General features: G+C 41.7%; 1 long non-coding RNA gene across 1 annotated transcript in view; it reads left to right on the forward strand.

The window, feature by feature from the left end:
* Nucleotides 1-13580, forward strand: part of LOC108637541 — a 123836-nt gene extending 110256 nt beyond the window's left edge. The window contains exon 5 of the long non-coding RNA XR_001919179.1: nucleotides 13526-13580. This is a non-coding gene — a long non-coding RNA (uncharacterized LOC108637541). The remainder of the gene's footprint in view (nucleotides 1-13525) is intronic.

The following is a 15293-nucleotide window of genomic DNA, read 5'->3' on the forward strand; positions in this document are numbered from 1 at the left end:
CCGCATGGACCGTGGCCCACCAGGCTGCTCTGTCTATGGAATTTCTCCAGGCAGGAATATGGGAATGGGTTGCTGTTTCCTTCTCCAAATAACATAAGTACTTCAGTGTAAACTTTTTCCCCTAGCTTTTGATTTTTCAGCTGTGATCTAACATTGAGAGCTTTTTTTTTTTGCACATATATAAAAAGAATAATGTAACAAATAATTATTGCTGCACAGCCTCCCGGAGTTCCCATTCATGAAGTCATTGGGACCTTTGGTCATCTGTTACTTTCAGACACCTTTGTAGCTTTGATTCTATATTTTAAAAGACGTACAAGCTATGGCATCCTTTCTCAATAGAGACTCTAAGTCATTAGTTAATCATAATATAGAAAAGATTATAAATTGCTTTTGCATATCTCCATGTATATTAATTTAAACATCCTTTTTTTTTTCCCCCTGCAAGGTCTTTCACTTGAGTGAGGCCAACCAACTGATATATTGCTCATTAATCATACATATTAATGGGAGTAGTTAAAGCTTTAAAGTCTAACTCACCATTCTGTCCACGGGGACTAGTTCTTGTTTTCTAAATCTGATGACATAGTCTTCAGACACTGCTAATTAGGTCTATCCCTTGAAAATTCATCCTGACATGTTTCAAGAACATTTTTTCCTTTGAGTACAAGTTCATTAAATTATTAATATCTTTATGTAAGTCTTGCAACACTACTTAAATAATACAGCTTTCTCTATTTCAAACCATGGTTCCCAGTGAAGGATAAAGTATATCTCACTTCCTCATATCTTTTTTTAGTCAAACACAATGGCCTGGGGAAATATCGGAGAATAATAGATATTATGGTCAGTAATGTTAAAGGAAGGTAAAAAATCCTTTGTACCTGTAAGTGGAAATGGGTGTTAGTCAGAGTTCTCTAGAAAAAAGAAACATAACCAGCAGGATGCATATACAGAGAGACAGAGACTGATTTTAAGGAATTGGCTCACACAATTGTCGAGTTGTGGTGAATCCAAAATGTGCGAGGCAGAGACCCGGTGAAGAGGTGCAGTTCGAGTCCAAGGCCGTCTGCGAGCAGGGTCCCTTCCTGCCTGGGGAGGCCAGTCTTTGATCCATTCAGGCTTTGCACTGACGCTCACCCACCTTACTGAGTGCAGCCTGCTTTACTCAAAGGCCACCGTCTAAATATTAATCTCATTTGAAAACCACCTTTACAAAAACACCTCGAAAAATGTTCGGCCAAATACCTGGGCACCCTGGCCCAGACAATTTGAGGCGTAAACTTAACCATCACAAAGTGCTATATAGATAATCAACTCCTGATCATCTGCACAAATGGAAGGAAATGTTGCCCTCAGCAATCTAAATCAGATGACCTACAGGCGGTTCTATTGAGCCTCTGAATTAAACGATGAGTTTGCAGCAGTTGCTCCTGTGTTATCTGCACAGGCGAGTACTTAGGTCAGGCTCATCATGTGGCCCCGATTACAACAACTCCCAATGGTTTCCCACCACAATCAAAGTGCTAATCTGCTCTGCCAACCACCCATCGAGTGGCTTGTTGTTCTCCAGCCACCCCTGTTTCTTGCTGAGTCTTCAATCACTTGCGCTCAGGGCTGCATTCTCAATGTTGCCTCTGCTCCATGTCCCTTTCAGCCCTTGAATGGCCCACAGACCCGCTTGGTTCAGGAGTCTGCTGACCTCCCCTGATTTTTCTTTCTGAAGCTGCACACATTCTAACTCTGTGTCCCTTTGCCCTTGCTTTACTTTTCATGATTCATATTGCTATTCAGGATTTATCTCTCTACTCGTGTAGTTACCAGATTTGCGCAGTACAGCACGGTTATCAGTACAGCACAGTGGTGATGAGCAGACATGACCCAGCCAAGTTTCCTGAATGCAAGTCCCGACTCGGCTGCTCACTAGACATGTGACTTCAGGCAACTTGCTCTGTCACTCAGTTATCTCACCTGTAAAACAGACACCTCAAAGATATTTTGAAGACTTTGAAGATGTAATAGATCAGTTTGGTTCAGTCCCTCAGTCGTGTCCGACGCTTTGCGACCCCATGGACTGTGGCACACCAGGCTTCCCCATCTATCACCAACTCCCAGAGTTTGCTCATACTCATGTCCATTGAGTCAGTGATGCCATCTCATCCTCTGTCGTCCCCTTCTCCCCCTGCCCTCAATCTTTCCCAGCATCAGGGTCTTTTCCAATGTGTCAGCTCTTCTCATCATGTGGCCAAAGTATTGGAGCTTCAGCTTCAGAATCAGTCCTTCCAATGAACATCCGGGACTGATCTCCTTTAGGATGGACTGGCTGGATCTCCTTGCTGTCTAAGGGACTCCCAAGAGTCTTCTCCAACACCACAGTTCAAAAGCATCAATTCTTCAGCGCTCAGCTTTCTTCACAGTCCAGCTCTCACATCCATACATGACTACTGGAAAAACTATAGTCTTGACTAGACGGACTTTGGTGGCAAAGTAATGCCTCTGCTTTTTAATATGCCATCGAAGTTGGTCATAGCTTTTCTTCCAAGGAGCAAACATCTTCTAATTTAATGGCTGCAGTCACCATCTGCAGTGATTTTGGAGCCCCAAAAAGCAAAATCTGTCACTGTTTCCATTGCTTCCCCATCTATTTGCCATGAAGTGATGGGACCGGATGCCATGATCTTAGTTTTTTGAATATTGAGTATTAAGCCAGCTTTTCACTCTCCTCTTTCACTTTCATCAAGAGTCTTTTTAGTTCCTCTTCACTTTCTGCCATAAAGGTGGTGTCATCTGCATATCTGAGGTTACGATATTTCTCCTGGCAATCTTGATTTCAGCTTGTGCTTCATCCAGCCCAGCGTTTCTCATGATGTATTCTGCATATAAGTTAAATAATTAGGGTAACAATATACAACCTTGACGTACTCCTTGCCCAATTAGAAAGCAGTCTGTTGTTCCATGTCCGGTTCTAACTATTGCTTCTTGATATGCATACAGATTTCTCAAGAGTCAAGTAAGGTGGTCTGGTATTCCCTTCTCTTAAAGAATTTTCCACAGTTTGTTGTGATCTACAGAGTCAAAGGCTTTGGTGTAATCAATAAAGCAGAAGTAGATGTTTTTCTAGAATTCTTTTGCTTTTTACATGATCCAGCAGATGTTGGAAATTTGATCTCTGGTTCCTCTGCCTTTTCTAAATCCAGCTTGGACATATGGAAGTTAACAGTTCACGTACTGTTAAAGTCTGACTTGGAGAATTTTGAGCATTAGTTTGCTAGTGTGTGAGATGAGTGCAATTGTGCAGTAGTTTAAGCATTCTTTGGCACTGCCCTTCTTTGGGATTGGAATGAAAACTGACCTTTTCCAGTCCTGTGGCTGGATTTAATGGGTATGTAAACTGTTTTGAATGATGTCTGGCAGAGAGAAAAAACCTAGTATTATGTATTACATCAGTGTTCCCACTAGAATAAAAGCTCCATGAGGACAGAATGGATTTGAGGTAATTCCAGAGTGCGGAGAAGGATCTGGCCCACAGTAAGAACTCATTAAATGTTTGTTGAATGAATTAATGATTGAATCTGGGCACATGCCAGCTGAGAATGGGAAATATGCTCTATTACAAAAATGCAGTGAAGAGGTGGCAGGGTGGTGGGCTGCACTCTGCAGGCCTATAAGGCCTGCACTTGCCCAGCTTAAAGACCAAGGAAAGAGCCAGAGTCAGCAACAGAGGCATTGGTGGTTGAATGGATGGGGAGCTTACATGGCTGAAGCAAGGTCCTGGGGCCATTACCAGTTATGGGGGAATTGATCTCTCAAAGAGTCAGACAACACTGAGCAACTAAACTGAACTGAACTGCTGACAGGTGGACTCATTAGTTACCAGGAAAACCAACAAAGGGCTCTGAGACCCCTAACTTCCCTTTGATAAGAAAAATCACAGCTGGGACCTGGAGCAAGTCCATAGGAAGGTCAGTCATGTCAGTTGATGTAGGTGAAGCAGGCACTGGTTGGGCAGGGGCTGTACAGAGAGCAAGAGAACAGCCATCTTGAGTGACCTGACTGCACACAGGTGAGCAAATGATGAGTTAAAAGTTATCAAGTGGTTGAAAAAGCAGAGTTCATTTGGTTTTATGTGTGTATGTATATATATGTGTGTACATACTGTGTAGCAGGATGCTTGGGATAAGATGTATCTGGGGTTTCTCCCTGAAGAATACTTCTCTAAAGGGGATGGAATAGTCAAAGGAGAACATAAAAAGAATCCAGAAAGTGACCCACAGCTGTCTCTTGCAGGGCTAACTGAGGTACCAGTTTTTCAGGGCACCCTGACATTATTCTGGGGAAAGGTTAGGTCTGAAGGAGAAATTTGTGTGCTAGAGTCCATGGATGAGGTCAGATTCAGAGTTCCCTTTACCCATTCACACTGCCAAGTGACCTTGGATGCTAGGTTTAAGGAAATGAAAAGAGTATTCAAGAAAAAGCATGCCTAGTATTTACATAATGGCATTCAATGTTTCAAGGTCATCAATATGTAGTCCCAATACTTGAGTCGATTATGAAAGAGCAAGATGGTAATGATAACCCTGTATGCGGGACAGCAAAAGAGACACAGATGTATAGAACAGACTTTTGGACTCTGAGGGAGAGGGAGAGGGTGGGATGATTTGGGAGAATGGCATTGAAACATGTATACTATCATGTAAGAAACGAATCGCCAGTCTATGTTCGATACAGGATACAGGATGCTTGGGGCTGGTACACAGGGATGATCCAGAGGGATGATATGGGGTGGGAAGTGGGAGGGGGGTTCAGGATTGGGAACTCATGTACACCTGTGGCAGATTCATGTCAATGTATGGCAAAACCAAGAGCAAGTAGTGGTGAACTGGGAAATGCCTTCTGAGAACAGTTGCTTGAAAAGTTGGTGCTAAGTATCAGAGGACACACATCTGAGTCAGGGCACAAGTGTCCGGGGAAGCCATCTCTGTCAGAGGGACTCTAGCCCCTTCTCGTTGCCAAGGGTGTGCAGGTAGCTTTCTCCCCCAACATTTCTGTTCCATCCCAGTGACCCCCACCACACACACTTCCCCTGCCAAACTAAAAGCTGGAGAGAGTTATTGATGGAAGGAACTGAAGTCTCACCGTCCCTCCCAGGAACTCCTGAGTTTACCTACAACAAATGAACAACACTCTCCAAACAGCTGTTGTGAATAACTCTCTCCTTTTCTACCTTGAAGGCAAGATCCAGGCCTTAATCATTAATATATTTCCCCTAGTGTTAGTCACTCAGTTGTGTCTGACTCTTTGCGACCTTATGGACTATATGGGATTCTCCAGGCAAGAATACTGGAGTGGGTTGCCATGCCCTCCTCCAGGGAATCTTCCTGACCCAAAGATCAAACCCGGGTCTTCCCCATTGCAGGCAGATTCTTTACTCTCTGAGCCATGAGAGAAGCCCTATTTCCCCCTAGAAGAGTATGTAAGACACAGTACATTTCTACTGAATAAATTTACTCATCTTTTTGATAGGGTTTGAAGTCAATTTAAATTTCTAAGTGCAATTTAAATTCAAATTGGCGTATTGAGAATTATGCACTGAAAATTCTTGTGTCTCAAAATGGGATGACCCTCATAGTTTCATCTTCTGGATCCTCAGGAGTTCTCTTTGCTTACAGGCAGTTGTTGCATAGCTACAGAATGTATTCCACGTATTTTTTATGGTGCTGGTCAATGCAGTGCTTCTCATGAAAACTGCAGTGCTGAAAGTCCACCCCTTGAGGGTACATTTCATGTGTTAAAGTGTGTCATCATGTCATAAATGATTTCTTTGTTCCAGTGCTGACTGATAGAGCTGAGTTCCTTCTTATTTAAGGGCTGTGGCTCTGGCCTGACTGAAGTGTGCTGAAGAATCACATCTTGTTGCTTTCCTATTAACATTTCTCTAAACAAGACTCTATTGATCTATGTGCAATTGTTTGTCCCTCTACATGTTTATTTCACCTACTCTAGGTCTAGAAAGTGGGACAGTTCCCTTAATAAAAGTGGAAGATGTTTGAGGCTCTGAGAGTCCTTAGTGATGAGGCTCTCAGAGCATAGCTCTTGGACAAGGAAGGCAGTGTCCAAGCCTGGTTCTTCCCCTCCAGTCTGTGAGCAGCCTTCCAGATTTGGGGAGAGGAATGTCTCCAGCACCCACCCTCTCACTGCTGCTCAAAGTTGATAAAATGTGTCACAGATGGTCAGGAAGCAGTTAAGTCATAGCCTACTGCTGCCCCACCTGTGAACTGAGATGAACAAAATGCCTTGGCAGAGATTGGCAATCGCAGGCACAGAAAACAGAGCTCATGATTGGGACTGAAAGAGCTGGTGGTTTGGCAAGATGCTCAGGAGTCCAGACAAGTCTACATGGAAGCTTGTGGTCAGCCTCCTGGCAGCAGGCAGGGGTGCACAGCCATCATGGGAGTGGGTGAGAACCTAGGAGACCTAAATTCCAAAAGGCAAAGTAACAAGATATAGGGACATCTGAAAGTCTGGCTTGGTGGTGAGAAAACAAGAGAACCTCAACAGTTAGAGCAGCAAAGTAACGAAATTGTGAATGACCAGGATACCGCGTGCCCCTAAGGAAACCTTAATGCTGAGGATTGTGGGTGTTAAGATCAGATACACTAGGGTTTAAATTTTAGCCCCACCAATTAAAAGGAGAGTGATTTGGAGCTCAGTGTTTAACATGTCTCTGTGTAAAACGGGAACAGTATCACCCACCCACAGTGGTTTTGGATGGATTAAAGGAAATAATGTAAGGGGCTTCCCAGATGACGCCAGAGGAAGAACCGCCTGCCAATGCAGGAGACGCAAGAGATGCGGGTTCAATCCCTGGGTTGGGAAGATCACCGGAGAAGGGCATGTCAGTCCACTCCAGTATATTTGCCTGGAGAATCCCATGGACAGAGGAGCTTGGTGGGCTATGGTCCATAGGGTCACAAAGAGTTGGACACGACTGAAGCGACTTAGCATGAACGCATGTGTATAGCACTCAGTGACTGGACTATGGCAAGCATTTGATCACTGGTAACCATTTTAAGAATCATTTGTCATCGACTTTTATGTTTCTTCATACATGGACAGCTTGGAGCACACAGGAAAAGTTGATTTTGGTTTCATCCAATCAGAGGGTACTTAAGAGGTCAGACTAACTTATCTTCATGATCAAATTAATAACACCATAAATACTAAACAGTGACTGTAGACAGCGGTGCCCACAGACCAGACCATTTGGCCCAGGCCAATGCTTCAGTGAAGTGTTGTTTACTCAGATTATCATTTATTCAGTTGTAGCTGAGGGGGTTAGTTAATACTGTCACATTTCTATCTTGTTTTTGAAAAGCCACATTAGTTACAGGTAGAGTCCATCCTAGGGGAAGAAAGGAAGGGAACAGAGAGATGGGGAAATTGTGATATGATTTAGACATTTTAAGATCCCAACTTAAACGAGAAAAGCAGCGCTGGGAATAGCACCGCAATATGGATTCAGCCTTCCTTAGCTCTGAGCCTATATCAGATTCTTTGTTCATGCTGAATTATATCCTCTTCCCATGTCCTTACAAGAGCTACTTGTCTGATCCCTGAAATAATGAGACCTTTATGACTAGTCTCGTTGCTGTCTTAGATGTATTTTTAAAGATGTTAACACATAAAATTCACTTAGGCTATTCTGCATTGCTCATACAAGTATTCTCCCATTTTTTCACATACTGTTGATTTCAAAATGTGCTAACTTTTTACATCAGTCATAAATCTTATTTCCGTTCACAATGTAAAAAAGGAAAACTAAACTTCCAAGATAGCCCGTAATGTTTTCCTGTGTAATTAACACCTCCTTCACAGTTGTGGATGCCACTCAAGGGCCTGTCTCCTCTTCCTTGACATTTCCTTGGTACCTTGTTCAGGCTGAGCTGATGCCTAAGAGTGTGCTACATACACACATGGGAATAGGGGAATTCTGGAGAGTAGCCAGCTGCATTAGCAAGACCTGGCAGTTTAGAGAGATTACTTATACATGTCTCCTCTGTGGGCTTGAGGTCTGCATGTCGCCCTTTATTTCAGTCTGATTACTTCTGTAACTTATCCTTCTCATCATCATCATTATCAACAACAAAAACCATCTGTCAGATAAGTACCAGTCATCCATTATTTGCATTCTTGCCTTCTTAAAGCTCTTGGATGTCCAAGTGTTTATAAATCAAGTAGCTAATTTAAGATCCATGTGCTCCCATTCTGCAAGTCATCCTGGAAGCATCAGGCTATTTTTACTGTTGAAAATTTGTAGATGTCATCTATTTAAATAGACTTGGATTTTTCCCCCCTTCTGCCAATATTGACCCATGCAGCAAATGCAGATGGGTGAAGTCACTTGATAATTCAAGTAAAATCATTCCTTTGTAGAAATCTCCTGTTTAAAAAAATATATACATTGAAATATACATTCTGAAAGATGCATGTATCCTGATGATACAAGTTTGTTGAGTGTTCACAAAGCATGAACACCCTTGTCACCAGCACATGGTCCAAGAAATAGAACATTAGCATCACCAACCCTGTAAGCCCTCTGATGCTCCTAGTTCCTCCCAACTCCTGCATCAGTGACCTGTTGCAGCTTCTAACAACTTGGATTAGTAGTTTTTCCTGCTTTTATTCCTTATATAAATTGATGAACATTATGTTTACACAGTGCAACCATATTGATGCATGCACTTATATTCCACTAATTTCCATCACTATATTGTGTTACATTGTATAAATAATCTACAAGTTACTTTGTTTATTTTTAAATTAAAAAAATGGATAATTGGCTAAAGGATGGTAGAAGGACAGGGCGAAAAAGAACTAACATTTATTATTACTATTTTATCAGATATTATAGTAGGACTGTTTTTGTTGTTAATTGTGGAAAAAAGCAGGTAGCATAAAATTTACCATTTTAACCATTTTCAAGTATATGGTCCAGTAGTGTTAAATATATCTGCATCACTGTGAAAAGATTTCCAGAACTTTTCATCTTGTAAAACTACAACTCTGTTCCCATTAAATAAGTTCCTATATCCGGCAACCCCCCAGGTCCTGGACAAGACCATGTACATTCTGTTTCTATAAATTTGACAACTCTAAGTACCTCATATGAGTGAATCATACCATATTTGTCTTCTAGTGACTTATTTCACTAAGTCTGTTTCAGTTAGCATGATGTCATCCAGGTTTGGGCTTCCCTGGTGGTTCAGATGGTAAAGAATCTGCCTGCAGTGCAGGAGACCCAAGTTCAATCCCTGGATTGGGAAGATCTCCTGAAGAAGGGACTAGCAACCCACACAGTATTCTTGCCTAGAGAATTCCATGGACAGAGGAGCCTGGTGGACTATAGTCCTTGGGGTCGCAAAGAGTCAGACATGACTGAGCGACTAAATACACACACACACACACACCCCTGTTGTAGCATGTAACTGAATTCTTTTCCTTACTGAATAATATCCCATTGTCTCCACCTCATTTTGTTTTATCTACTCAACCGTCCATGGACGTTTGGATTGGTTCCACCTCTTGGCTATTCTGAATAGTGCTGCTTATGAATATGGGTGTGCAAATATCTCTTCAAGACCCTGATTTCCAGTCCTTTTGGATACAGACCCAGAAGTGGGATTTCTGGATCACATGGTAGTCTTAAGAATCTGCGTAGTGTTTTCCATAGCAGTTGCTCCACTGTACAATTTCACCTGTAGTGATAAGCATTCTGGTGTCTCCAGATCCTTGCCAACACTTATTTTCTGTTTACCATTCTAATGTGTGTTGTGTGGTAGGAATTTTCCATATGATCTCTTTTTTGACCAACAAATCGGCTACCAAGTATAAGTACCAATTTTACAGTGTGACATCTTGACACAATAAGCTTCCATAAGAGAAAAGACTGGGATTCCAATCCAAATGGTCCTGAAATTGACAGGGAGGTTTTTATTCTTAAAGAGACATGCGATCACAGAACCAACCCAGCACTTCTGTTCTAAGCTATTAGAATGAAGGGCTATATAAGATCATCTGAGTTTGAAATAGGAGATTGAGGCTTAGGACAGGAGTTCTCCAAGTGTGGTCTCCAGGCATAAGCAGCAGCGTTGCTGGGAACTTGTTATAAATGTGAAGTCCCATCTACTAGGCCTCCTGAGGATTCAAGTAGGCCCCTGAGGATGCTGATGTGTGATAAGGTTAGAGCACCACTGGGTTTTGTTTTTTTTTTTTTTCTGGAAACTGATCCGATTTCTTTATTACCACTGGGTTTAAATCATTGGACAAACATGGAAACCGCTGTCTAATAACCTTCACACTGTTGCCAAACAGGAAACTTACATGCTGAGCACTTTGAGGTGTCCTGGGCCCCTGGTATGGCAAATCTGCATTTTATGCTTCATACTCCAATCTTAAGAGAAGTATTGGATTAGTCCAATTGTAATTATGCTGAAACAGTATGTCCCCAACCATTTGGAGATTCAGCCAGACTCCAGCTGGTTAGCTGTTACCAGGTGTCCTGGTCAGTATGGCCATGCCCAGCTCAACATTTATCTCTTTTTTGCTGGGATTTTCATCCCAATCCACATCTGAGTCTCCATTCTTGTCTCACTTTACAAGGGGTCTAGAGTGAGCCCTGTAATGAAGGGCCTGACATAAGACAGAAGTTGAAACAAATACACAAAAATGGTTCCTCCATCTTCATCAGGGGGGTACTCCTAGACCCAGCCCCAGAACATGGAATCTAAAAAAGCCAAACTCACAGAAGCAGAGACAGAATTTTGGCCGCCAGAGGCTGAAGACAGGCAAAGTGCACAAACTTCTAGCTAGAAAATGAGCATGTTTGGGGAAATTATAATGTACAGCATGGTGACTGTAGTTAACAATACTGTGTTTATATATGAAAGTTGCTGAGAGAGTAGATTTTAAATATTGTCAACACACACACACACAAATGATAATTATGTAGTGCAGTGGAAGTATTCACTAACTTTATTCATAATATAGAAGTGGATGAAGTCATCAGTTTGTACACATGAAATGCATACAATAGTACACGTTAGGTATGTCGCAGTAAAACCGGAAAAGAACATATTCAAGTCTGCTTTGGGATGTTATTAGAAATTCAAACATTTAAACTGCATATACGTGCTGGCTGAAGTTGCTGTGTATAATATGTTCTGATAATTTGACAGTCCTCAAAAACCGGGGTCCTTGACCCCTGTTTGGGAAGCTGGGCCTCACAGCAGGAGGTGAGCAGTGGGTAAGCCAGCGGAGCTTCATCAGCCACTTGCTGTGGCTTCCCACTTCTCGCATCACTGCCTCAACTATCCTGCCCCTCATCCCCATCCGGGGAAAAATTGACTTCCATGCCACTGGTCTTTGGTGCCAGAAAGACTGGGGACCCCCACTCAAAAACATTTTGCCTGCTTGTCCACTCTTAGCAAGGAGACGTAAAGAGAATCAGCATTCCCCCATGCTCCTCCAGAGACACACTGCACGCTCCGATAATTGCAAGGCTGACTTGAATGATGGTGTAAATCAGCAGTGATGAATTAGAATTCAAAAGCTTGCCCATACCATATGGAATTATGAATGCTTTTTCCTCCTCACCCTAAGCCATGCCAATGCTGTGTTACGATATCTGAGTGTTGGTTTATCTTCAATATGAACGCTGGGATAAAAGGTAGCTTCATTTCACCCCACTTCTGCCCCAAGCAACATATATATCTCCTTAAGGAAAAGAGACTGCACCAGAAGTTGGTCCTGTGGATTTAACTTACCTCAACCTAAAAGAAAGAACTGACCACCCCCTTCCATGTCACTGATTTTGTTTCTTTGTGCTCTCAGCGCTTCCACTTTCTAAGTCAACTTTTTATCATTGATTAATCCTCAGGGGCTGATTGACTTGCATATACAAAGATGGAAAAGATGCAATATATTGATTTTCAGAATGTGTAAACTGCAAGACTAGTAAAGTATGTACATATGTATAACTTTTATTCAGTATACAGAATATTGTGTATTCATTCCAATCTTACAACCCCTAAAAAGAACTCCAGGGTTCAGAACTTTAAAACAGAAGATACATGAAAATACTACTAATTATATTTCTGGTTTTAATAAAATTATTTTAAAATCTGCTCTGTAGATGTTAACCAGGATTTTTTTTTTCCTGAAAACAGCTGCTGTCATTAGAGTCTTTGATAGTAGGAACTTAACTTGCACTCCCCATGCAATCCCAGTGTCTTATGTGCTAACCTACCTTCCAAAGTTTGCTCTGATGCTTCAGCTTATTTTGGATTTCTTACCCCACTCCAAGCCTCGTTGAAGACCAAAGAAATCAGGAAACTGCCTGACGCTTTCAGAGTGAGAAAATTAATCAGTGAAATTGGGCCTTTCTCGCAATTTTGTGAGAGCTTGTGCTCACAATTCTCCTCAAAAAGAGTTGAAAGATCACTAATACTTTTACCTTTGAAATGGCAAGCCTTAATATATATTAACATACTACCAATATGGTAATAAAATGAAGTTATTAATAATAGTGAAAGAGAATGATCATATTTAGAAACCAGACTTAGAAATGCTTCTCATTCAAAATGTATGCTTTCCATACCTAAGCTTGCTTCCTTCTATTAGAAAGGAAAAAAAATAAGAAAATGAATGTATAATAAATAAATGCTCTTCAAATGATATCAAATATACAGATACTTAGAAGTGTCATGCTGACTCTTGCTAGTGTAATTTAGCTAGTTGTAAACTTGGTGAGTTAATATTCACTTACAGCAATGAAGATTAATAAGCAAGGAGTGAACATTTTAGTTCACTTATAAAACAGTTTAACCATCCAAAGGGAAGAAAAGAGCTAGGTAATATGATTTACACAATGTATATAATTATAATACAGCTTTGTGAAGTACTTTTCAAACTTTTATGAACATGAGAATTACCTGAAGTGGTTTTTTTTTTTTTTTTTTTTTAATGCAGATTCATGGATCCCTTTCCCAGAGATTCTAAACTAGTAATTCCAGGCTGGGGCCCAGAAAAAATATATTTTGAATACTTAATCTCACCCTTAGGAAATTCCTTTAAAATTGAAATTCAGATCACTCTCTGAAAATACCAATTTAAGGTGATAAATGCATTGATTTTTGCACCTGAACCCATTGAATTATCAGATAAAATGCTAATCTTATCCAACCTTTCAGATATTTTATATTACTTTGCTAGAGAGTCAAGGTAGACAGCCTTTAAAGGGCTGCTAATAAGAGTCACGATTTATTCATTCCCAGCACTATTGTTCTCATCTTGATTGTTAAAAATTGTCCCATAGCTTTTAGACTTCACTGACCTTTAAAGGTCATGTGGACTTGGGATTGTTTTTTAACTTTGAGTTAATTTGTACTGTCTTTGAACTTCCATTTCATACTGTCTCATCTTAAAATGGAATCACAGTATTTATTATCTGTTTCTCTTTGGTTTCCAGGGAAGACGAGGAAAACCAGGGCCTCCAGGAAAACCAGGGCCTCCAGGACCACCTGTGAGTAGACAGTAGCATGTTTCATCAAAGCCTGTCTGTATGTCTGTGTGTTCATCTACGGGTCACTTAAATCCCCTGTAGATAATCATTTCCATCTCTCCACTGTTTAACATGGTTGTGTTCCCTATGCCTTTTGCATCACAAACAAGAGGTCAGGGAGGCTGGACGCTGCCCTGGCTCCCACCCACCTCATTCCTGGACATGAGTAAGTACACCGCCTGCACGGGTGACCCAAGCCAAGACCCACATCAGCGAATCCCGTGCTGGACCCACCTGAGCCCCATCTCCTCTGTCTTAACATCCAGCCTGGTGGCCAGTTAGGTGTCTGTGGAACTTGATACAGCTGCGTTGCCAGTAAAATTTCATAGAATGTTCTTGCTAAACATAGCCAAAGATCTCATAGCCAGTTATCTGACCTTGTCCTTTATCCCAAGCTTCTACAAGAAATACTCCATCTCTTGTGTTTCTGCTCACTCTCCAACTCCATAGACTCTGGTTTGTGTCCAGACTACTGCATTGCCCTGCATCCTCTGTGGTCACCAGGATGTCTGAGTCACAAGATTCCTCGGGCACTGTTAAGGCTTCACTTTATTTCACTGCTGTATGGGCTTCCCTGATGCCTCAGCAGATTAAGAATCCACCTACAATGCAGGAGACACAAGGGACGCAGGTTCGATCCCTGAGTTAGGAAGATCCCCTGGAGGGGGAAACGGAAATCCATTCCAGTATTCTTGCCTGAAAATTCTCATGGACAGAGGAACCTGGCAGGCGACAGTCCCAAGAGTCGCAAAGAGTCAGACATAACTGAGCAACTAAACACACAACACAATGCACACGTAGTAATCGACACTGTTGACTTGTCATCCTTGAAACTTCCTATTTGCTTGGTTCATTGATGCTGATATTTTTCTATCTTTGGATCCATCCTTTTGGTCTCCTTTCTTAAAGCTGTTCCCTCTTCCCTTATTTCTGTGTTGTATGGTTTAAAGAATCCCAGTCTTCTCTTTCTACCCAGACATCCTCCTGAGTTCCAGACTCCTACACCCTACCACCTGCTCAGTATCTGTACTTGGAAGTCTCCTGCATGCTACAAACGTCGTCTGTCCAAAGCTAAACTCTAAAATGATCCTAGATATTTTCTGTCTCTCTCTATGTCCACATCCGAATAGTTCCTAAATCACGTGAATGCTATGTCCCAGTAGCTCTCATTCTTCATGCCACTGCCTTATTTAGACCCTTGTCAACTTGTATCTGTTTCTGTAGCCTTCTCCCAGCTGGTCTCTTGGCCTCTACTTTCTACAGGTGGAGTCATATTTTAAATCATAACTCTGATTGTGTAGGTCTGTGGTGGAAAACTCTTTAATAATATCCCTTTCCTTCTAGATGGATTCCACATTTTCTACAGTCCATTCTAACCCCTTCAGAGTGTGCCCTTTCCCTCTCTTTGTCTATCCTTCTCTGTGCCCTTCCTACTTTTGCAACTTATAGTGTCATCTTTCTTTACAATCGCAAAATGCCATGGGTTGTGAATGCTCTCCCTGAGGTCCAGGTGAGCTCCCCCACCTGTTGGGCTCCTTATGTAGCCCTTTCAGCTGTTTTCAGCACATGAGGGTCATCTTCTATTATCCTATGAGCTTAAACCTCCTGCATAGAGAGCACATTGTTTTGTAACTCAACTCATGTTTTCTTATCTTTCTAGCCACTGCCTCTGAAT

This window comes from Capra hircus, chromosome 14, assembly GCF_001704415.2.
Source record: "Capra hircus breed San Clemente chromosome 14, ASM170441v1, whole genome shotgun sequence".
Lineage (NCBI taxonomy): Eukaryota > Metazoa > Chordata > Mammalia > Artiodactyla > Bovidae > Capra > Capra hircus.